The 22,493-nt window shown below is 38.6% G+C and overlaps 1 long non-coding RNA gene and 1 pseudogene across 1 annotated transcript; one reads left to right on the top strand and one right to left on the bottom strand.

The window, feature by feature from the left end:
* Positions 1–201: 201 nt before the first annotated feature.
* On the bottom strand, positions 202–6,680 carry LOC145792842 (uncharacterized). Its single transcript, XR_014332868.1, has 5 exons — positions 6,428–6,680; positions 4,464–4,510; positions 1,888–2,169; positions 1,689–1,785; positions 202–478 (listed from the first exon to the last, which is right to left on the bottom strand). It is a non-coding gene; the product is annotated as an uncharacterized LOC145792842 (long non-coding RNA).
* LOC145792527 (jasmonoyl--L-amino acid synthetase JAR6 pseudogene) lies at positions 4,864–5,800 on the top strand (annotated as a pseudogene).
* Positions 6,681–22,493: the final 15,813 nt, after the last annotated feature.

Genomic DNA, 22,493 nt, shown 5'->3' with positions numbered 1-22,493 from the left:
ATAAAATTCTTTTTGAATTTTATTTGCAGCGGCAGTTATTAACCACGGTTATATGCTATGTTTATTATTCAATTACCAATAATATATAGCTTGAAATTTTCAATGATTTACTAACCATTAATGGTTGTCTCTCACTTATCCCTGCTCACATTATATATCCATAAAAATATTATTTTATTCTAATGGCTCAATACTCAATAATTGTAAAAGGTAAAAGAGTCTGCATTTTTATAATCCCAAAATATCCAAAACACCTTAACTAAAAGGTTCATTACATAAGCCTGTAATACAAAAAAGATACAATATTTCTAACAAACTAATAGCCCACACTATAATCTAAAAGGTATATATAAACTTGTCACAGGACAATAGTACTCAAAAGTATTACTCATGACGCCATTTTATAAAGACCTCCATAAAAAAAGTTCAAATCGAGAAATGACGCCCATTGATTGATGCTTTCATGTTGTCTTATTTCCTGCAATAAAAATGATTAAATAAGCATAAGTATCATTTTCAATTTCAAAATCTATAAAGAAAATTTAGACTACAAATAATTCTCGACAAGTCTTATCTTTTTGGTAAGTATGTGGCTTACATATCAAAAAATATCACCATACTCAAGTTGAAGATCATATTTGCATATTAAGATAGATCAGCCATTAAGAGAGAAAACAACAACAAATGGAGAGAAAAAATATAGTAATGCAGAAGTGTAAGGTGGATAAAGATTTAAGAAACAAATTGTTCTCAATTTGTGCAGTTGGTTCTTCTTGTTGTTCTTTAAGCACTGCAAGTTGATTTCTAAGATTAGACATGGGTGAAGACATGTAAAGGGCTTAGAACATGTAAGCAAGCAACTAACAATTATTAATGTCTAGGAACTTATATCTAAATATGTGCCCACCTCGCCTTTGCTATTACTACTAAGTATAGAACTCTGATGAAGAACACGTTCCACAAGGCCTTTTAAGTTTGGATGTTGCTTTCAGCTTCTGTTTTCCCAAGTGGTCTCTTGCCTATAGGTAATCACTAATAGCCTCATTGCCTCACCCTACTCCTAACCTCTCCTAGTCAGTGTATCACTCAATAAGCGGATTATATTATGAAAGAACAACGATTTTGAAAATGGACTTTTATTCATATACCATAAATATAAACATTACAATTGAAAGACTCTTACAAACAAGTGTTCTTTTTTATGTAGATAAAAAGAAGTTATTACTCATGCTATCTATAATACTCTCTATTTTTTCAATGTGCCCTTGAATATAAGACTCTCTTTCCTTATATATCCTGAGGGCAGACTCCAAAGCTAGGATGTTAAAACATATCCAAATAAAAGATAAGATGCCAACAGGTTGGCATTTGGACTGAATCAGCCAATAAAGCCAAACATTAGTAACAATCACTAAGTCAAGCAACCAATAGCAACATCCAAGGGTCTATTTTTTAATTGTATATTACAGTTTGATCCATTGTTGATATTCAAATTTGTTCGATTGCCTAATTCTCTATTTCACTGGTTTGTTTGGTATTTTTACGGATACCAGTAAAGGAAACAAAGTAGAAAGTCAACCTATCAAATCCCAATTTTGTCCAAACCAACTAACAATTTATTGGTAGAGAAGTCATTAACATTGGTTCTAAATTTGTGTCAATGTATGTGTATTGTAATGATGACTTACCCCGATTAAAAGGTTGCATTTCATGACTCCCAAAAGAGGATCTCTAATGTGTTTGTGGAGAAGCCTGGTTTGGAATGCCACTAGATCCATCTGTCGCCTAATTTATACAATAAAGTTTACATGAGTATGCATAAATTTAGAAAAGGATGACATATGATAAATACATCATTTAGATAAATATGTTTACTTGTAGTTATACCTGCAAACCACTAGAACATTGTCTCTGTCTCATCAAAAATGCTACTTGCTCTTTTGAAGAGTTTATTACAGCATCTTGAGCTTGCAACTGAATACTTTGAGTTTGCAACTGATCACCTTGAGTTTTTACTTGTTCCTTCAAGATTATATAAGCCATAGGAAAAGCTCATATACACCTCACAAGATTATTTTCTTTGTCTACTTCAGTAACTCTATATATCAGAGGGTCTCTGATTTGAGGGTCTTTGATGGTTGAGGCGTTATTTACACAAAACAGAGGCCCCTAAAAACTTGCACATGAGAACCCAACCACTTATTATTGCCCAAACAAAAGCCCTTATGGACTGTCGAAAGTATTTAAAATTTGAATGCGTGAATAGAAATATGTCCTTTCAGTTATCCTGTTTTCAAAAACTCAATGTCACAAATACCAACATATGTTCTCCTCTTTGAAAGCTGATGCACTTATCGCAATTGATTTGGCTAATTTAGGTTATGTTTATGTTAACATAGGTATTCATTTTTTTTTTTTTTGTTACAGGGAAATCCTCCCACCCTCCCGCAGGTCCAAGGCAGCGCCCCATGAGGAGATCACCAGGGTGTCCTGTTGTCCGTTCCGAGTAAGAGACTATAACCTGGAAGCTTGTCCCGACCTCCTAAGGCAAGCTCTGATTAAGTCAGGACTCGCACAGCGGGGGAGCATTAAACCCACACCAAGTAGCTGATTAGGCATCCTTGAGGTCCAACCTCCTAACCAACAGTGCTTCGCCTAGGAGATTGGCCCAAGGGGGGGAATTGAACTTGTGACCTTGGGGCTTAAACCCCAAGGCTTTACCACAATGCCACAACTTGGTTCTGTTTCATACTAAATAATTTTTTTTTCAAATCAGGTGATTGTTGGTCGACTCAAGAACGAAATTCAGAGGTCAATTTAAATCCTACTACATTTATGCCATGTTTTCCATCTAGTTTAATTGGTAAAGTCTATTGGTGGTGGTACTAGAGACTTGGGATTGGAATAGTCAGTTCCATTTTATAGCTACCCTCCCATTGTGTCCATCACCATTGGACTAAAAAAAGAACTGAACAATTTACCTTCCGGTCTGTTAGGAAAATATTGTTTCTTTCTTTAAAACATAGTAATGTTTACTTTGGATCTAAAGGCCACTTTTGATATAAATATATTGGTTGTTAAGCTCAGAAATAGTAGAAACTGAACTTTAAAGCCAGGCATGCAATAATTTTTTTTTCATTGTAAATTGGTCTTGCAGGGTCAACTAGTCCCCGAATCAGAATGTTTTCCATTGGGAATTAAATATGTGGTTGACTATGTACATGATAAAGGCCTCAAGCTTGGAATTTATTCTGATGCTGGGTAAAATTAATTTCCTAATATTGTGTCAGAGGATTATAAATTAGATCACAATTAAATTATTATCTTGTTTTTATTTCTCAAGTGTTCTATACTGCTGTCACAATCTGATTTCTCTCTTCTGACTTATTATACTTAATTTCTAGGATGTCTACATGTCAAGTTCGACCTGGATCAATTTACCATGAAAATGATGATGCAGAGCTTTTTGCCTCTTAGGTTAGTTTGTGACATATCTTATCAAATATAAGAAGAAGAAAAAGTCAAGCGTTTTCCTTAGCCCCTGTGGATTAAGGATGTCCTATAATTAAATATCGTGGGTTTGGAATGGTCAAGGGTTTGGAAATTGGATTGAGGGTTTGAGCATAGATAGTGGTCAGAATGATTGAGCTTTGATGCCGTTTTGAATTGGAAATTTAAGGAGATAAGTTGCTGGATTTTCTGGGCTGTAGGGTAAATCTGGAATTTTTTGGACAACAGAGAAATCTTAAGAGTTAGAATATAAAGGTTAGGGTTTGGATCAAGGTCTAAGGGTTTTAAGGACTCACTTAAGGTGACAGAAAAGATAGATATGGTTGTTATTTATGCAGCGGCTTTCTGGAATTTAAACATATAAGAAGAACCTTTGAATCTCATTGAGATTTTCTAGGAATCTCATCTAGAAGGATTCAATGAAGTCTCACCACCACTAAAAATGTAAGAGAAATTTCCAGAAATTTCATTATCTAAACTTGTATCGTTGTCTCTGCAAGCTAACTTTATATAGAAGTATAAGACTATCTTGCTAGACTAAGAATTTCCAGAAATTCCAACAAGCATTTCAAAGACAAAGTAGAACTTGAAGGTATTCCAAATAACGGAAGGGCGCAATAATTCTCATAAACAATCACCTAAATAGTTCATTCTCTAAATTAAAAAGAAAGTTACCAAATTACCTCCAAATCTGAAAAAATAAAATTAATTAATTAATTAATTAATTAATAATAATAATAGATAAAAAAAATACCCATATAAATGTGTCTTAAAATTATCAGGAATTCATGAATTTAGATGAAAATTCTGCCAGTTTACCACATTATCTATCCATGAGCTTCATTAATTGATATTTTATAATGTGTTATTAAGGGTGTGGATTTTTTGAAGTATGACAACTGTTACAATCTAGGAATCAAACCACAGGTGCGGACATACATGACTATTCTCACCTCTCTTAGACGGGTGCAGACTTCTTTCTTCTCAAGATATGATATACCTATATTCGCAAACTAAAAATTAAAACCAGAGAGAGCATAAAAATAAGAACGTCAAGATGCTGATTTTCCAGTCCAAGTTTTTAATAGCTATATTTAACAACAAATATTAAAAAAACATCAGTTATCTATTAGAAGAAATATAGATGTCCTCATTAATAACCCATACAATATACTTCAATGGCAACTAGACAAGTGTCCTGACAAACCCACACAAATTTGAGATCTTTACGAAGTCAAAGAGATCCAAATTTCAAAAAGGCAGTGTTTCCTATGAGATAGCATTAATAATTTCACATAAACTGAACTTTCAGGAAAAGGTGAGCTGGTGGTTGGAACACCCACATGGTCACACATGGACACACCCACAAGCAGTCAGCGACTGCTTTGTAGCTTTCCTTTTGTCTTAGAATTCTCTGCATCTCTTATATTAGCGTTCAATGTGTTTCACATTTTCCTCCCTTATACATGGTGTTAATTGTTAATAAGTTATTTTCTAATTTGAAGAATTATTGATTTGCAGGGAATTTCTAATTGGGAATGGTAAGGCCTTGTAATTTATCTACAGCAGCAAGCAGTTTAAAAAGAAATGGGGTCTGGCAGCAGGAACTGCTACTACAAATGTGTATTGTAGTTTACAGTTTAAGAATACAATGAAGACAATGCAGTCCCCATGTTGTAGCCCTGATGAAGTGATATTTGGTCCTGACTTCCATCAATCCTTATACTGCCATCTTCTAAGTGGACTCATTTACTGGGACGAAGTCCAAGTTGTGTCTTCTACATTTGCTCACAGCATTGTACATTCCTTCCAAACCTTTGAACAAGTTTGGGAGAAACTCTGTACTGACATCCGTGAAGAGGTTCTCAGCAGCCGAATCACCGTCCCATCTATTCAAACAGCTATGTCGAAATTGCCAAAGCCAAACCCTGAATTAGCTGATATGATCTATAAAAAGTGTTTGGGATTAAGTAATTGGTACAGATTAATACCAGAGCTATTTCCTAAAGCCAAGCACGTCTATGGAATCATGATTGGTTCAATAGGACATTATTTGAAAAAACTGAGGCACTATGCAGGCGAGCTACCACTGTTAAATGCTGATTATGGATCGTTTGAAGGTTGGATCGGAGCAAATGTGAACCCAAAATTGCCTCATGAGCAGGTCACTTTTGATGTGCTTCCTAATATTGGGTATTTTGAATTTATTCCATGTATAATTCCCTTGAAACTAGAAAACTTGCATCTTTGTTTATTTATCTCATGGTTCAATGCACGAACGCTTTCATAAACAAGAAACAATCACAATAAAAAGAGGCAACAATTTTTTCTAATCACATTATTAAGCCAACAAAACATTACAAACTGCGCATTAAATTCATAGACAACAATTTTCTCAACACAAAAAAAAAAAGAAAAAAAAAAGAAGAGCGAGAGAGAAAAACAGAACAAACCAATAAACCAAAATGTAGAGCACTATTACTCCATTGTGACATTTTATCAAACACCTAGCATACATAATGAATCCTCAAGCATGAGATTCTATAGTGTAGCATCAACAACAATCCATGCACTTCACTAATTATATTGGTGAAAATATGAATATCATAGATGATCAAAAATCAAAATACCAAACATGTTAATCAATATATTTTCTAAATTATTCTTCCAAATCAAAATCATTCAAGATGTTCATGAAATCCTTCAAAGTAGGGAAGTTTTGGAGATATTAGAAGCAATGAATGAAATGGCAAGTCTTAGCTTAACAATGAATTTCATTGACCCAAACTTGACCGAAGATAGTAAGGGAAAAAGAGAAACAGAGACAGTAGAAGAAAGAAAGAAGGGTAGAGAGATAAACCGAGAGAGAAGAAGAAAGAGAGGGATAGAGAAAGAGAAATAGAGAGAGAAAACTGACCTTGAAATCACAGTGATGCTATAGCTTAATGTCGTCAATACGCCGCGGGGAGGATGAAGTCTGATACTTCGCCAAAGAAGTGTTGTGGACTAGGGCACAAATTGTGAGTTGAACGGTTTCTTTTTTTTTGGGGGGGGGGGGTGAAATTCTGATATGTAATTCATCCACACACACAAAACATACCAAAAAAAAAAAAAACTGATTCGATGCGAAATCAGATTGAATTTGGCAGGCCTTATTTTGCTTGGCTTTTTTTAACGGTTGAGTACAAAACGTAACTATAAAAAAATATATAGCAGCGTTTTTAGGAAAACATGCTACTAAAAATTTAATTTTTAGTTGTGGTCAATAACCGCTACAATAGCCCATCTGTAGCAGCATTTTTCAGGCCGCTGCAATAAAAAACGCTGCTAAAACCTAATTTTCTTGTAGTGTGTTTATATTTATCTAACTTCAATCATATTAAAAAATCAAATTATAATTTTTTTTGGCTATACCAAATACAAATAAAAAAAAATGAGATAACTTCAATCATACAAATCACAAATATTTTTTTGCTATCTAATTACAATCATATTTTTTTCATAATAAAAAAATAATTATAAAGAAGAACCATTAAAGCAGTAAATAAAACGATTACATCACGTTAAAAAAAAATCAGTGAACAGATTACAATCACATCACATTTTTCTCATAATAAAAAAAATAAATGAAAAAAAAGAACCATTGAACTAACTACAATACAATCACATTAAAAAAAAGAACCATTGAATAAACTACAATCATATCACATTTTTCCCATAATAAAAAAAATAAATGAAAAAAAAAGAATCATTAAACTAATTACAATACAATCACATTAAAAAAAAAAGAATCATTGAACTAACTATAATCACATTAAAAAAAAAGAACCGTTGAACTAACTACAATCACATTTTTCTCTTTGTAAGTGTTTATATTTATCTAAGTTCAATCATATTAAAAAATCAAATTATAATTTTTTTTTAGCTAGACCAAATACAAATCAAAAAAGGAGATAACTTCAATCATACAAATCACAAATATTTTTATGCTATCTAACTACAATCATATTTTTTTCATAATAAAAAAAAATAATTGTAAAGAAGAATCATCAAAAACAGTAAATAAAACAATTAAATCACATTAAAAAAAAACCATTGAATAAACTACAATCACATCACATTTTTCTTATAATAAAAAAAATTAAATGAAAAAAAAAAGAACCATTGAACTAACTATAATACAATCACATTAAAAAATAGAACCATTGAACAAACTACAATCACATCACATTTTTCTCATAATAAAAAAAACAAATAAAAAAAAAGAACCATTAAACTAATTACAATACAATCTCATTAAAAAAAAGAATCATTGAACTAAATACAATCACATTAAAAAAAAAAACCGTTTGTACGGGAAAGAAATAAACTTTCTCGTATAATCCTGTTGATAAAGTCCGCGTTCCTCCAGACGTCGTCACTTTACTCCCTGAAAACACAGACGTGAGCTAGCCGGCAGGTGTGTGCCGGAAACCCCCCCGATGCCTAAGTCAGCAAAATAGACAAGTAGACAAAAGCTCTGTGTATTCAGGAATCAAAGTTGTGTTACTTTTCCATAGGTGTTGTTTGTGAGCTTTTATAGGTTCCGTGTGGCACAATCCAAGTAGGACTCTTACTCCTCCATGTAGAGTCCTCCTAGGATTCATACTCCTGAAAGATAATGCCTATCCTTCAACACCTCCCTCACTGTTTAAACCAAGTGAGATGGTTTTACCATGGTTGGACTCCAATGTGGCCGAGGTACGCATGGCTATGCTTAACCGTAGAACAGACCGAACTATCCTTAGTTCGGCTCGCCCTTTTACTACCCTTACCTGAGTTCCTCCTGTACAAACCGTGGTAAGTCTAAAACCGAGCTAACTTTTAGCATGGTTTAGACCGAGCCAACCATACTGCGTTATAACCGGTATAAGTTTTAGTATGGTGACCGAGCTACCCTCCTTGGGACCGGAGTAACTTTACACCTCTCTTAGGCCGGAGTAATTTCACACCTCTCTTGGGCCGGAGTAACTTCATGGCCTTTTTAATTAGCCTTCGCACTGTGGCCTATAACGGCCCATTATCCAGCTCGGCCCAATCTTCATATAAATTACCCTCTCAATTGCCCCTTAATTCCATCTGCGGAGCATGATAGGGATTACCTGTACCCAGCCGAGCTAAAAAAGTTTCTGCCTTTTCAGCCGAACTAAACCCCTTTAGTCCTTCCAGCCGAGTTAAAAACTCTTAAGCTCTTCAGCCGAACTAAATTCCATACCGAGCTCAGCTTGTCCGGTCAAAACGTCCCTTCAATCACAGCAACTGAATCGATTCTCATTTCAATGACACGTGGCACACTCTGATTGGCTAAAGGCAGCTGTCACGCCGCCCTCGTACCTCGCGTAATTTAAACAGTTCCCACCTTTGTCCTATTGTATTAAAACAAAAACTCTTCATTTTGGATCAAAGCACTGTGGTTGAGTTCTTCGATCTGTTTTCGAAGAAGCTTTGTGGTTGTGCTGCCGTTACTCTCATCTTTTCTTGTCCTGGTAAGCGTACTCAAACCTACCTGGTTTTTGTTGTTTGTCGTATTTGCTTTCACAATACATGTATTTTGTGTGTTTTTTCAAAACATATTCCCTTCTTTCGTGTAATAAAACTTCTGGCTTGTCACGAATAAACTGAAAATTACTAATTTTGATCCAAAATCATAGTATAACCGAACTAAAAAGTCGTTTGTAGTTGATGTTAGTCTAGCCGGACCAACCAACCGAGCTAACTTGCTATATTTGTAGTTCTGATAAGTCAAGCCTTGAAAATCTTAACTACGCCCGAGCTGAACTTAGGGGCTAAACTAGCCTTCCAAGTTCAGACCGAACTAAGAAAGCTGCCCCTTGAGGCTCAACCGGGCTAACAAATGCCTTGCTGAAACCGAGCTAATAGACCCCTTGCTGAAACCGAGCTAACACCCGTATAACCGAGATAGGACTTCATTTATTTTACCTTGATTTCTTTTTCACACGGTCCATCGATCTGTGCATAACCCCTTTCTTTTTTCACTTTGCAGACTTAGGTTGCCAGGCACTCCTTCGCACGCTCAACCAAGCTACTCAGCGTCATTTTGTAACCGAGCTATCATAGTAAAATTATACATAACTTAAGAGTAAATGGGTAAATATAGATTTTTAGTAGAAACACCTGGTGGCCTGGCCGAATTCCAAAGGGAATAAAACATTCCTGATGACGTCCAACTCACCTTAGCCGAACATGACATCGTACCTTGGGAAACCCTGGTTTTGTTCCCTTCACCCTCCTTTCCATTGTAGAAACTGGCCTAAGATTCCCTGTACATCCCTTACTTTGTGAATTCCTTAGGCAAACTAGGATATGCCCAACTCAGCTTTCCACAAACTCATACCGCATAATAAATGGTATAGCCGAGCTAAACCGCCGAGCTGGCATTAACCTCGGCTTAGCCGAACTCTTTCATCAATATTCAATAGGATCAAAAGAAGATGGCTGGGTCTATTATCTAAGGATACGCCGTCGTCGAGAGAAAATAATAACGGACACACCGGATAAAGACTTGAACAATGATGATTTCTTCTGGGTTTCTGGGAACTTTGAAGACCAAGAAGCCCAGATTCCTGGTGACCGAATAAACTGGAATAAAGGGACCACCGGTATAATTACCTCGGCTCTATTGCATGCTTCTTTTTATTTCGGTTTTGTGTTCCTGAACCGAACTGACAGTTGTCTTCTTTATGCAGACTCAGCCCATCTCAAGTCACTGTACAGTTATCCAAACCTAAACACACTTCGCGCCGCACTACGGTATCCTGAAAGAAGTTGGGCCAAGCTGCTCAATTTTGAACCGACATACAGATACAGCAGTTGACGAAAAGCCAGAGTAACAGATTTTTTGCTAGAGGCCTCTCTTGAACCGGACCTGACCTTGCCACAAATCATCCTAGTCCGTACTACATCTGAAGAAGAAATGGCGAAGAGGAACAGAGTGAGGGCCCTCCTAACCGAAACACATCCAGTCGAAGTACCACCAACCACCCAGACTCAAGAGACCGTGGTGGCTCTTCCATCTCAACAACCTTCCTCATCTTGCCCCAGCAAGCGTGCCCGGACTACCCAAACTGAGCAACGCCTTGTTGATGAAGATGAAACCACTCTTCCACCGAGCCCTCCACCGAGCCCTCAGCCGGAGTACTCCGACCGAGCCAGCTCCTCCAAGTGGGCACCCAAACTTACTTTTCAAAACCATGATATTCAAGACACAGACTCAGTGGTCACTGAAAAAGATCACTTAATGGCATTTAGCCTTGCCAAGAGTGTCTACTTTCCAGCAGACATGGAGCACCACCAGCACCTAACTGAACTAAGGGCCATTCGTTCGGCCACGAAGTCCATGGTGCTTGTAAGTAGCTTCTTCTGTTGATCTTTTTAATTTGCATGACTTTTATCTCGGTTTGATTACAAATCTTCCCCTTTTTTTGCAAGCTATGCAGAAGAGCCATATCGCTCACAAGCGAGTGCTTGAACTTTGCAAGACTACAAGGCAAGCGCTGGCCGAAGTGACAGAAAAAACTGCAGAGCTAGAAGAGGCTCGGAAGCAGCTAGCCGAGCTAAAATCCGAGAACGGACGTCTGGCCGGTCTTGTTAGCGCGGCTGAAGCAGAAAAACAAAAAGCTGCAGCCTTGATCAAAGACAAATATCTGCGTGAGCTAGCCAAGCTCGAAGGTAAGAAAAACGCAGAGATCGCCGAGCTAAAGAAAAAGGCGGCTGATGCGAATGTTGAAGGTTTCAAGGAGGGGGAGGCCCTATACATGCGGCAATGTGAGGCCGCTAAAGATCTTTTCTTTAAATGTCGTTGGAGGGCAACCGTGGTGCAGCTCGGTTGTGGACCTGAGACCGAGGTCTACGATCCTCCTCAGTACTTCATACCGAGCTCACTGGCGGAGTATGCTGCATCCGTCCAATAATAGTTTCTTGAGGGTTAAGATGATGATGAAGACACCGAGACTAATAATACCCCGATCATCAATGATCAGGCCAACGATCAATCAGCTCGGTTGGAGCCAACGGTTGAAGACCTGACGGCTGAAACCGTGCTTCCAATAGACACCGAGCTCCCAACCGCGACCGATCTACCGTCCGAAACCGGTCTTCGTGTTGACATTGATGCTGATCTTGATGATCTGTTCAACTGATTCTGTACTTTCTTTTCTTGTTGCTGGTTTTCAGTATTTTCTTCTTTCCTTTTGGTCTTGTAACCGGGTTGAGGCCCCTCCTTTGTATTTTGCTTTGAATTTGATCAATGAAAATCATCTTTTGTTTTCAACACTTATTCCGGTTTGATCTGTATGTTTGCACTTGTATTTGTTTTTCAATGAATTCTTTTGCTCCAACTGTTATCTCGGTTTGCTTTCTAACTGCAACTTGAACGAAACATAATATTTTTTAGCTGAGATATTTTATTCCGGTCTTAGCTGAGCAATCTGACTGAGCTTACTAGCCAACCACTCTTTTGCCGATATACTCACTTCGGCTGAAGAGTACCAAAAGTGGTTTAATCCAGTCAACCACTTTTCAGCCTATACCCTTACTTCGGCTGAAGAGTAATAAGAGTTTAATTCAGCCAACCTCTAAGTTGGTTTTTTCCAGCCAACCACTCTTTAGCCGATGTCCTTACTTCGGCTAAAGAGTACTAGGAGTTGGTTTAGTCCAACCAACCACTCTTTAGCCGATGTCCTTTTCTTCGGCTAAAGAGTACAAGAGTTGGTTTAATCCAGCCAACCACTTTTTAGCCAATGTCCTGTTCTTCGGTTTAAGAGTACAAGAGTTGGTTTAGTTCAGGCAACCACTCTTTAGCCGATGTCCTTTTCTTCGGCTAAAGAGTACAAGAGTTGGTTTAATCCAGCCAACCACTCTTTAGTCGATGTCATTTTCTTCAGCTAAAGAGTACAAGAGTTGGTTTAATTCAGCCAACCACTCTTTAGCCGATGTCCTCTTCTCCACTCTTTAGCCGATGTCCTTTTCTTCGGCTAAAAAGTACAAGAGTTGGTTTAATCCAGCCAACCTCTAAATTGGTTATTTCTGCCAATTTAGAATAAAATGATTGGTTATTCCGATCAAACGTCCTGCAGCCTGGATCCTTATCCTGGGCTTAGGAGGGGTGTTGGTTTTTTTAGCCAACCTTTAGATTGGTTTTTCCAGCCAACCTAAAGTGTTTGGTTGTTCCGACCAAACGTCCTGCAGCCTGGATCCTTATCCTAGGCTTAGGAAGAGTGTTGGTTTTTTCAGCCAACCTTTAGATTGGTTTTTCCGGCCAACCTAAAGTAAAGTGTTTGGTTGTTCCGACCAAACGTCCTGCAGCCTGGATCCTTATCCTAGGCTTAGGAAGAGTGTTGGTTTTTCCAGCCAACCTTTAGATTGGTTTTTCCGGCCAACCTAAAGTAAAGTGTTTGGTTGTTCCGACCAAACGTCCTACAGCTTGGATCCTTATCCTAGGGTTAGGAAGAGTGTTGGTTTTTTCAGCCAACCATGTTTTCAATACCCCTAACTCACTAAAACATTTTTTACAGAATAAAACTTCTTATGTTGAAAAGAAAACTACTTGTTTTATCGGGGAAAAAAAAATTACAAGCATTCTGAAGAAAAACTAAAAATAAAATAGTTTGAGATTGGCAGTGTTCCATGGCCTAGGAATGGCTTTGCCATCCTCATCTTCCAGGTGGTATGCCCCTTTACCAGCTAACCCGGCCACTTTGTAAGGTCCTTCCCAATTAGGCCCTAACTTGCCATCTCCTGGTACTAAGGTGTTTTCCATCACTTTGCGCAGCACCCAATCTCCGATCTTGAATTGCCTTGGATGTATTGTTTTGTTGTATTTCCTGGATAACTCTTGTTGGTATGAGGCAATGTGAACCAGTGCTTTTTCTCTTCTTTCTTCGGCGAGGTCGAGTTCTAATGCTATGGCCTCTCCATTCAAGTCTGGATCAAAATTTTCGCTTCTAATTGTGGGGAGGCCAACTTCTAGTGGGATTACTACTTCCATGCCGTAGGCTAAGGAGAATGGTGTTTCTCCTGTTGATCGTCGAGGTGTGGTGCGGTAAGCCCATAAAACATGAGGAAGTTCCTCCGCCCATTTGCCTTTTGCCTTCTCTAACCTTTTCTTCAGTCCATCCAAGATGACCTTGTTTGATGCTTCTGCCTGGCCGTTGGCTTGGGGATATGCTGGTGTAGAATTGTAGAACTCTATTTTGTATTCTTCACAAAAGCCTTTAAAGATTCTGCCATCAAACTGGGCACCGTTGTCTAATATTAGGGCTTCAGGTATTCCGAATCGAGTAATGATATTCTGCCAAACGAACTTCTTCACATCTTTTTCCTTCATTGATGCCAATGCTTCTGCTTCCACCCACTTTGTGAAGTAGTCTGTTGCTGCGAGAAAGAACTTCCTGTTTCCGGGCGCTGTTGGAAGTGGTCCTACTATGTCCAAGCCCCACATTGCAAAGGGCCATGGGCTGGTCAATGTTAGGAGTTCTCTGGCCGGCTGATATATTTGATGTGCGAACTTCTGACATTTCTCGCACTTCTTCACATACTTTTCTGAGTCTGTCTGCATGTATGGCCACCAGTATCCTTGTGAAATGGCTCTGTAGGCTAACGATCTTCCTCCTTGGTGGCTTCCACACACCCCTTCGTGTATTTCGAACAAGAATGCTTCTATTTTACTAGGGTGGACACACTTTAGATAAGGTCCTGAGAATCACTTTTTGTACAATGCCATAGATAGGGAGAGCCAAAATCGTTGTGACTTTGCTCTAATTTTGTTGGCTTCTTTTTTGTCTTCCAGTAAGACGCCGTCTTTTAAGAACAGTATGATGGGATCCATCCATGAGGGGCCTAATTCGGCGCAACATACCTCTTCTACTTCGGGGTCCTCAATGCTTGGTCTTGGTAGGTAATCAATTAGTAGTGGGTGAGGGATGGATGTATCTGCCATTAATGCAAAACCTACTAGTTCGTCTGCTCTGCTGCTTTCCTCCCTGCCAATCTGTTCTATCATTACTACTTCAAATTTCTTGATCTCTGTTCTGACCAATTCTTGGTACTTGGCCATCCTATCATCCTTTGCTTCATAGTTGCCAGAAATTTGGTTTACCACCAGCTGTGAGTCGCTGTAAACCATTAGTTCGGTGGCCTTCATGTAGAATGCTGATTTGAGTCCTGCAAGAAGTGCTTCATACTCCGCTTCGTTGTTTGATGCTGGGAAGCCAAGGTTGATTGCTTGCTCCACAACCAGGCCGTCTGGTGAGATGAGGACTATACCAAGTCCTGCACCATGTCGGTTGGATGTTCCATCCACAAAGAGCTTTCACATCTCACCAACGAATAACTTCCAGCAAGTGGATGGGTCAGATGATGTTGTGGGGTCAAGAATGTTGCTGGTGTTTTCTTCAAGGTCCATGCTTGCTGTCTGCCCCTCGCTATCTGATTGTACCAAGTCTTTATTTGTTGGTGAGTCTTGGCTCGGTGTAGCTTGGTTCGCTTTTTCCTTGTTGTTTTTACTCTGGTCTGCCATAGGGTCTGACTGAGTATCCTGTACCAGGGGTTGAGCTATTCTGGCGTCAATTTCTACCCCTAGTTCGGTTATGTCAATTAGGTCGACTAGGCAGATATGATGACTTCCTGGAGTAAATTCTGTGACAAAGTCTGCCAAAGCTTGGGCCTTTATCGCAGTTCTGGGTTAGAACTTGATGTCAAATTGTCCCAACTCTACTGCCCACTTCAAGATTCTCCCAGAAAAGTTTGCCCTTTCAAACAGAGCTTTTAATGGGAAAGCTGTGAGGACAACTATGGTGTGGGCGTGAAAGTAGTGCGACAACTTCCTGGATGCCATCATTAAGGCTAAGGCCAGTTTTTCTAGTGGCAAATACCTTGTTTCGGCACCCAGCAATGTCTTGCTGACATAATAGATGAGCAGATGTTGGATTCCTTCCGCAGGGACCAACACTGCGCTAATTGCGTGCTGAGAGACTGCCAGGTACAGGAAGAGTTCTTCTCCAAGTATTGGGGTGACCAGCAGTGGTGAAGAGGACATGTATTCTTTCAAGCTTTCCAGAACGCGGTCGCATTCTTCATCCCATTCGAACTTGGCTTTTAATGCTTGAAAAAATGGTCGTAGTCTGTCTGACGACCGGCTAATAAATCGGTTGAGTGCAGCTGCCATGCCGGTGAGATGCTGCACTTCTTTTACTGAGTTAGGCCTCTCTAGATTCTGAATAGCTTTGATCTGGGAGGGGTCTGCCTCAATACCCCGGTTGGTCACTAGGAAGCCCAGGAATTTGCCAGATCCTACACCGAACGCGCACTTGGATGCATTAAGGCGCAACTTGTGCTTCTTCAGAATCTGGAACATCTCACCTAGGTCCCTTAGATGGTCATTCTCATCCTTGCTCTTGACCACCATGTCATCGATGTAAGCCTCCATTGTTCTACCTAACAACGGCTCAAACATCTTGGTGACCATTCTCTGGAATGTCGCCCCTGCGTTCTTTAGGCCAAAGGGCATGACCTTATAGCAATACAGTCCTCTTGGAGTGGTAAAGGATGTGACCTCCTGGTTTGGTTCGTACATGGCAATCTGATGGTAGCCTCTGTACGCATCCAGAAAACTAAGTCGGTTGTGCCCCGCCGTCAGGTCTACCAGTTGATCTATCCATGGTAGGGGGAAGTTGTCCTTTGGGCATGCTTTGTTGACTATCGTATAATCGACGCAGACACGCCATTTGCCATTCTTTTTTGGCACCACGACCGTGTTGGAAATCCATCTGGGGTAGTGCACCTCTCTGATAGCTCCTGCCTCTAGTAGATTTCCCACTTCTTCTGCCACTATTTCGACGTGGTGGAGTGCCGATCTGCGAGTGCGCTGAATGATTGGTCTGGCGGATGGGTGGACATTGAGTTGGTGACAGATGAAGTTTGGATCGATGCCTGGCATGTCGTATGGCGTCCAGGCGAACACTTCGGTGTTAGAGGTCAGGAATTCCAAGACCTCTAATCTTTCAGTGTTGGACAACGACGAACCAAGCAAAAAGAACTTATCCGGGTTTTTATCATCTATTCCTACCTTTACCAAGTCTTCCACTGCTTTTTGGTCAGCTGCTTTGCCGACATCTGCGAACAATTCATTACTCTCAGGTTCTTCCACCGAATGAACATATCCCTTGGCAGCACGGCTTGCCATTAGCCGTGACAAAGCATTGCTTGGACATAATCTGGTCTCCAAAGACCTCTTCAATTACTCCGGCTCCGTTGGGGAACTGCATTACTTAATGATAGGATGACGCTACTGATTTCATGGCATGGAGCCATGTTCTTCCTAAGATTATGTTGTAAGTGGAAGGGACCTTCAACACCCAAAATTCCACTTGTTTTGTCACGCTTCCTGCCCTGACTGGCAGGATAATTTTGCCGACTGGCCATTCTAGCATTGAGTTGAATCCGATCAGGGGAGATACAGCCAGTGTCAGGTCTTTGTCCTCCAATTTCAGTTGTTTGAAGGTGTCGTAGTACATTATCTCACATGAGCTACCTTGGTCTATCAAAATTCGCTTGACGTCGTAATCCTTGACGCGGAGGGTAACGACCAGTGCATCATTGTGAGGGCAATATATTCTTTCCAAGTCCTTGTCTGAAAAAGACATGACGTTCGTAGGGTCTGTTCTCCCCTTTTTGATGGTAGATTGAGCGCTTAGTACTTCTCTTAAGTGCTCAGCCTTCTTGATCGATCCTCTGAGCTCGCATACACGCTCAGGTTCGAATACTCCATGTATCACATTGATCACACCTTGAGGTGGGGCGTCAATTGGCATTCCATTGGGGTTATTGTCGTCCTAGGGGGCTGGTTGCGTCCCTCATTCAATGTATTTATCCAGGTGACCGGCAGCCACCAACTCCTCCAAATGCTGTCTCAATGGCATGCAATTTTCAGTGCGGTGTCCCTTTTCTTTGTGGAAGGTGCATCGCGATCTTTCGTCGTAGTCTTTCTGTGCTTCTCCTAGCTTAGCTGGCCATCTGACGAAAGGCTCATCGCGTATTTCGCTCTGAATCCGATAGATCGGTTTCTTGAATACCGTGGTTATGGCAGTGCGGATTCTCAACCATCTTTTATCCTGGTCTTCTCCGTTGTCTCGCCTGCCTCGTCCGTTTTTGTTCGGACGTTCTACCACGTTGATCTTTGCTGTGGTCTTTTTATCTGGTACTGCGGTCGTGCCAGATTTTGTTTTGGCACGGGCGCCATCCTCTTCCACCCTGATGTGCTGATGCACTCTTTCCATCAAGGCCTCCATGGTGAGGGGCGGCGTCATGGTGATTGAGTCCCTTAGTTTGTTTCCGATTGGAAGGCCTCTTTTGTACTGTGCAATGGCGAGATTGGTGGGGTAGTCCCCAATCTGGTTGAATGTCTCCCAGTAGCGACTAGTGTAAGATCTTAGTGTCTCCTTTTCGCCCATGTCGATAGAGAGTAACTGGTCAATTTTCACTAGGGTTTTGGTGTTCGTTCTGAACCTCGTGACGAACACCTCCGCCAATTGTGCCCAGGAGGCTATGCTGCCTTTTGGAAGTTTTTCGAACCAAATCAAGCCTAGGTCACCAAGGCTTGATTGGAAGAGGATGCACATCAAAGCCTCATTTCGCTGATATACCGCCACAACCTGGCGGAAGTGGCTTAGGTGTATGTAGGGGTCCGTCTTCTCCTCGTACGTGGTGAATTTGGGTTGAAGGAAGGGGCGCGTTTTCAATTGCCAGAACGAACGGCGAGGTCTGCAGCCTTGCTAACGCTTTGTTCGTTGGTTCGTAGGCAGGGCGTGGTAACGGCATTCCGACCTCGACGCTTCCATGCGTCCGAGGAGCCAACCGCTGAAGGGCAAATACCCTGTGAGGGTCGCGCGCCCTAGTATCCTCCTTCCATCGTGCCTTTTCTTCCAGCATGATCCGCAAATCGGATGATCATGGCAACTCCGTCTGCTTGGATGATGTTGGGTGCGAGTGCGAGGGTCGATAGATACTTCCTTCAGTGTAAGACCTCAATGATCTCGTTCTCTCAAACCTGGAGTAACGAGTTCTGGAGGTTCTGGACTGAGTATTGCCTGTTCTGAGGCTTCTACTCTCTGCTTGTGATTGTATGGAATGCCTTCCACGGTCTTCTGAGCGGCGAGGGGGCGTCTTGCTTTTGCGCCCCTCTCCTGTCGCCACTTATTTTCCCTTCATCTGGCGTTTCATGGCCTCCATGTCCGCTGCCATCTTTCTTATTAATTCATCTTGCTCCTTCACGCGGTCCTCCAGAACTTGAGGATCAATCCTCTGCCTTTGTCTGTCAGGACTTTGTGAAATAATTACAATCACATTTTTCTCTTTGTGAGTATTTATATTTATCTAACTTCAATCATATTAAAAAATCAAATTATAAATTTTTTTTTTTAGAAATCACAAAAGGAGATAATTTCAATCAAAAGAACCATTAAAAGAACTATTAAAATAGTACACAAAAGAAGAAATTGTTAAACCAAATACAAATTATAGTTTTTTTTTTTTTTGGCTACACCAAATACATCAAAAAAATGAGATAACTTCAATCATACAAATCACAAATATTTTTATGTTATCTAATTACAATCATATTTTTTTCATAATAAAAAAAATACTTGTAAAGAAGAACCATTAAAATAGTAAATAAAACGATTAAATAATTATGAGAGGGTTTTAACCAAATCTCCCAAAAGGCATGGGAATTGAGAGAAATTAATAAATGCTGAGTTTTTTTTTTTAAAAAAAAAAATACTTGTAAAGAAGAACCATTAAATAGTAAATAAAACGATTAAATAATTATGAGGGGGTTTTAACCAAATCTCCCAAAAGGCATGGGGATTGAGAGAAATTAATAAATGCTGAGTTTTTTTTTAAATTAAAAAATTAGAAAATTAGGATTGAGATATTGGAGCTCCCAGAAGACTTGTAAGTTAAAAACCCCCTTTTGCTTAATATATAGTATAGATTAGCCTATCACCCGTGCTATGCATGGGATAATTATAAATATTTATATTTGTTTTAATTTTTTTTAATATATAAATTATGTTTTTTAAGATTTTTTATAAAAATAATTTAACAATCTTATCACCAACCATAGTGTACATGAAAAATTAAAAAGGCTATTGCAGTAACTATGTATGAGTTGTATCTATAATTATTTGTAATCAGGGATTTTAAATGTTAATCAGGGATTTTGACCAAATCAATAAATGCAAGCATGTGGATTAAAAAAAATTAATAAATGCTGATCAGGGAATTTTGACCAAATAAATAAATGCTGAGGTTTTTTTTTTAAAATAAAAAATTTAGAAAATTAAGATTGAGAGATTGGAGCTCCCATAAGGCTTGGGGTTTAAAAACCCCATTTTCCTTAATATATTTACAATCTATACTATATATTAAGCAAAAGGGAGTTTTTAACCCCCGAAGCTTGTGGGAGCTCCAATATGCCAATCCTAATTTTCTAATTTTTTGTTTTTTTTAAAAAAAAATAACCTCAGCATTTATTAATTTCTCTCAACCCACAAGATTTTTTGACTTCTCTCATAATTGTTGCAGTACCTTTTCCAAAACAAATAATTTGTATATTAAAAAAAATTTAAAACAAATATAAATATCTCTATCTATATCTATCTATTTATTTATATCTATCTCTAACCCACAAATTTTGTGGGAGTTTCAATATCTAAACCTTAATTTCTTAATTTTTTTGATTTTTTTTGAAAAAAAAAACTTAGCATTTATTAAATTCTTCCAAGTCTTTTTAATTTTTTCAATACACACACTCTTTTTAATTTGTCACATACCTATTGCAAATAGTGAGTCTCTATCTATATCTATCTATTTATTTATATCTATCTCTAACCCACAAGTTTTGTGAGAGTTTCAATATCTAAACCTTAATTTCTTAATTTTTTTGATTTTTTTTGAAAAAAAAAAAACCTTAGCATTTATTAAATTCTTCCAAGTCTTTTTAATTTTTCCAATACACACACTCTTTTTAACTTTGCACATACTTATTGCTAATAGTGAGTCTCCTTTTTGTTTTCTCCTTCTTGATTTCTCACTTCTACGCTTTCAACTTCAGTAACCACGTATGCAAACGGTAAGTCTTTTTTTGTTTTTTCTTTCTTGATTTTTCCTTTTGTTTACGGTTTTAATATTGTAGTTAAATAGCGCATAAAAATATTTGTGATTTGTCTAGCGAATAAAAAATTATAATTTGATTTTTTAATATGATTGAAATTAGATAAATATAAATCTTCACAAAAAGAAAAATGTGATTATAATTAGTTGAATGGTTCTTTTTTTTTTTTTTAATGTGATTGTAGTTAGTTTAATAGTTCTTTTTTTTCATTTATTTATTTTATTATGAGAAAAATGTGATGTGATTGTAGTTTGTTCAATGGCTCTTTTTTTTAATATGATTGTTGTAGTTAGTTCAATGGTTTTTTTTAATGTTATTTAATCTTTTTATTTACTATTTTAATTTTATTTTTAATATGATTGAAGTTAAATAAACATAAACACTTACAAAGAAAAAAAATGTGATTGTAATGTGATATGATTGTAGTTTGTTTCAATGGCTCTTTTTTTTTAATATGATTGTTATAGTTAGTTCAATGATTTTTTTTTTAATGTTATTTAATCTTTTTATTTACTATTTTAATTTTATTTTTAATATGATTGAACTTAGATATAGCGATCCCGGGTTTACCCTTATTGTACAGTGGTCCGAACATGTGTCCGTGGATGTTGGTAGCTGATCATTATCTTGTTTACATCCTTTCTTACTTTGTATTTGAGTAATAGGATGTGTTAGGCAGGTTTGTTATGGGTTGGTTGAGTTTAGAAACCAAAACTAGTTGCCCAGATTTTTGCCTGTCCGCTCGAGCGGGTCTTCTTGCGCTCGAGCAGGGAATACACCCATCCACTATTTCGTGTCTCTGCAAAACTTCTGCAGATGTGATTTTTGCGCTCGAGCGGGTTTGCTTATGCTCGAGCGGTGGCGCTCGAGCGGGTCGGTGGGCGCTCGAGCGGGTAGTACTTCCAGAGTATAAGTTCTAGGAGGGGGAAATCCACGATCGAGCGGATTGGTTTTCACGCTCGAGCGGATGTACTTTATTCCTGTGTCTTGGCGCTCGAGCGGGCCTTATTGCGCTCGAGCGTGTCCAGATTTTTGTTCTTGGTGCTCAAGCGTTGTGTTCTCCGCTCGAGCGGGTCATGCGTATATGAGTTATCCGCTGGGTGATTTCGAATCACTTTTTGCTTTTCTTTCTCTCTCCTACTTTTTCTAAAAGCCATTTTGAGAGCTCCTCTCTCTAAAATCTTGCCTTCTCTCTAGATTTTAATCTAGCTAGGGTGAGTTCCTTACCTTCGGCCTTTGTAAAAGTCGTGTTGATCGTCGAGGGCGTCATTTTCATCCGAGAATCTTGGTCTTTGGAGCATTTTGGATTTTGGTCTTCATCTCCTTTGGAGCTCAAACTTTGAGGTAGGGATATCCTACTCCTCTCTATGGATTTTGTCTTTAAATTTTAGTATTTTGAGATGTTGGGGTTGGTTTAGTAATTTGTGAAAGTTTGGGGGCTTTTGTGTAAATTTACAAGAGTTGGGGTTTTAACTATATAAAACCTAGATGCATGTTTGGCATGGAAAAACGTAAAAATTATGTTAAGACATTAATGAAAATGGGACCTAAGGGTTGTAATGTAGATTATGGAAAATGCCCTAATTACATTGATTGATTAATTTGTATAATTAATTATTGGAAATGAGGAATTGAATTGAGAATGTGGAAATTGGAAACGGAAGGGGTTAAAGGGTGTAGTTGGATTATTTATCACTCACCTAGTGGAAATGTTGATTTTATATTCATTTGTTGCATTTATTTTCTGTATGGA

The sequence above is a fragment of the Camellia sinensis genome, chromosome 6 (assembly GCF_055761805.1).
Source record: "Camellia sinensis isolate YWXY chromosome 6, ASM5576180v1, whole genome shotgun sequence".
Lineage (NCBI taxonomy): Eukaryota > Viridiplantae > Streptophyta > Magnoliopsida > Ericales > Theaceae > Camellia > Camellia sinensis.
The sequence above is the reverse complement of the archived record's forward strand: the minus strand, read 5'-3'. Positions and strand labels throughout refer to the sequence as shown.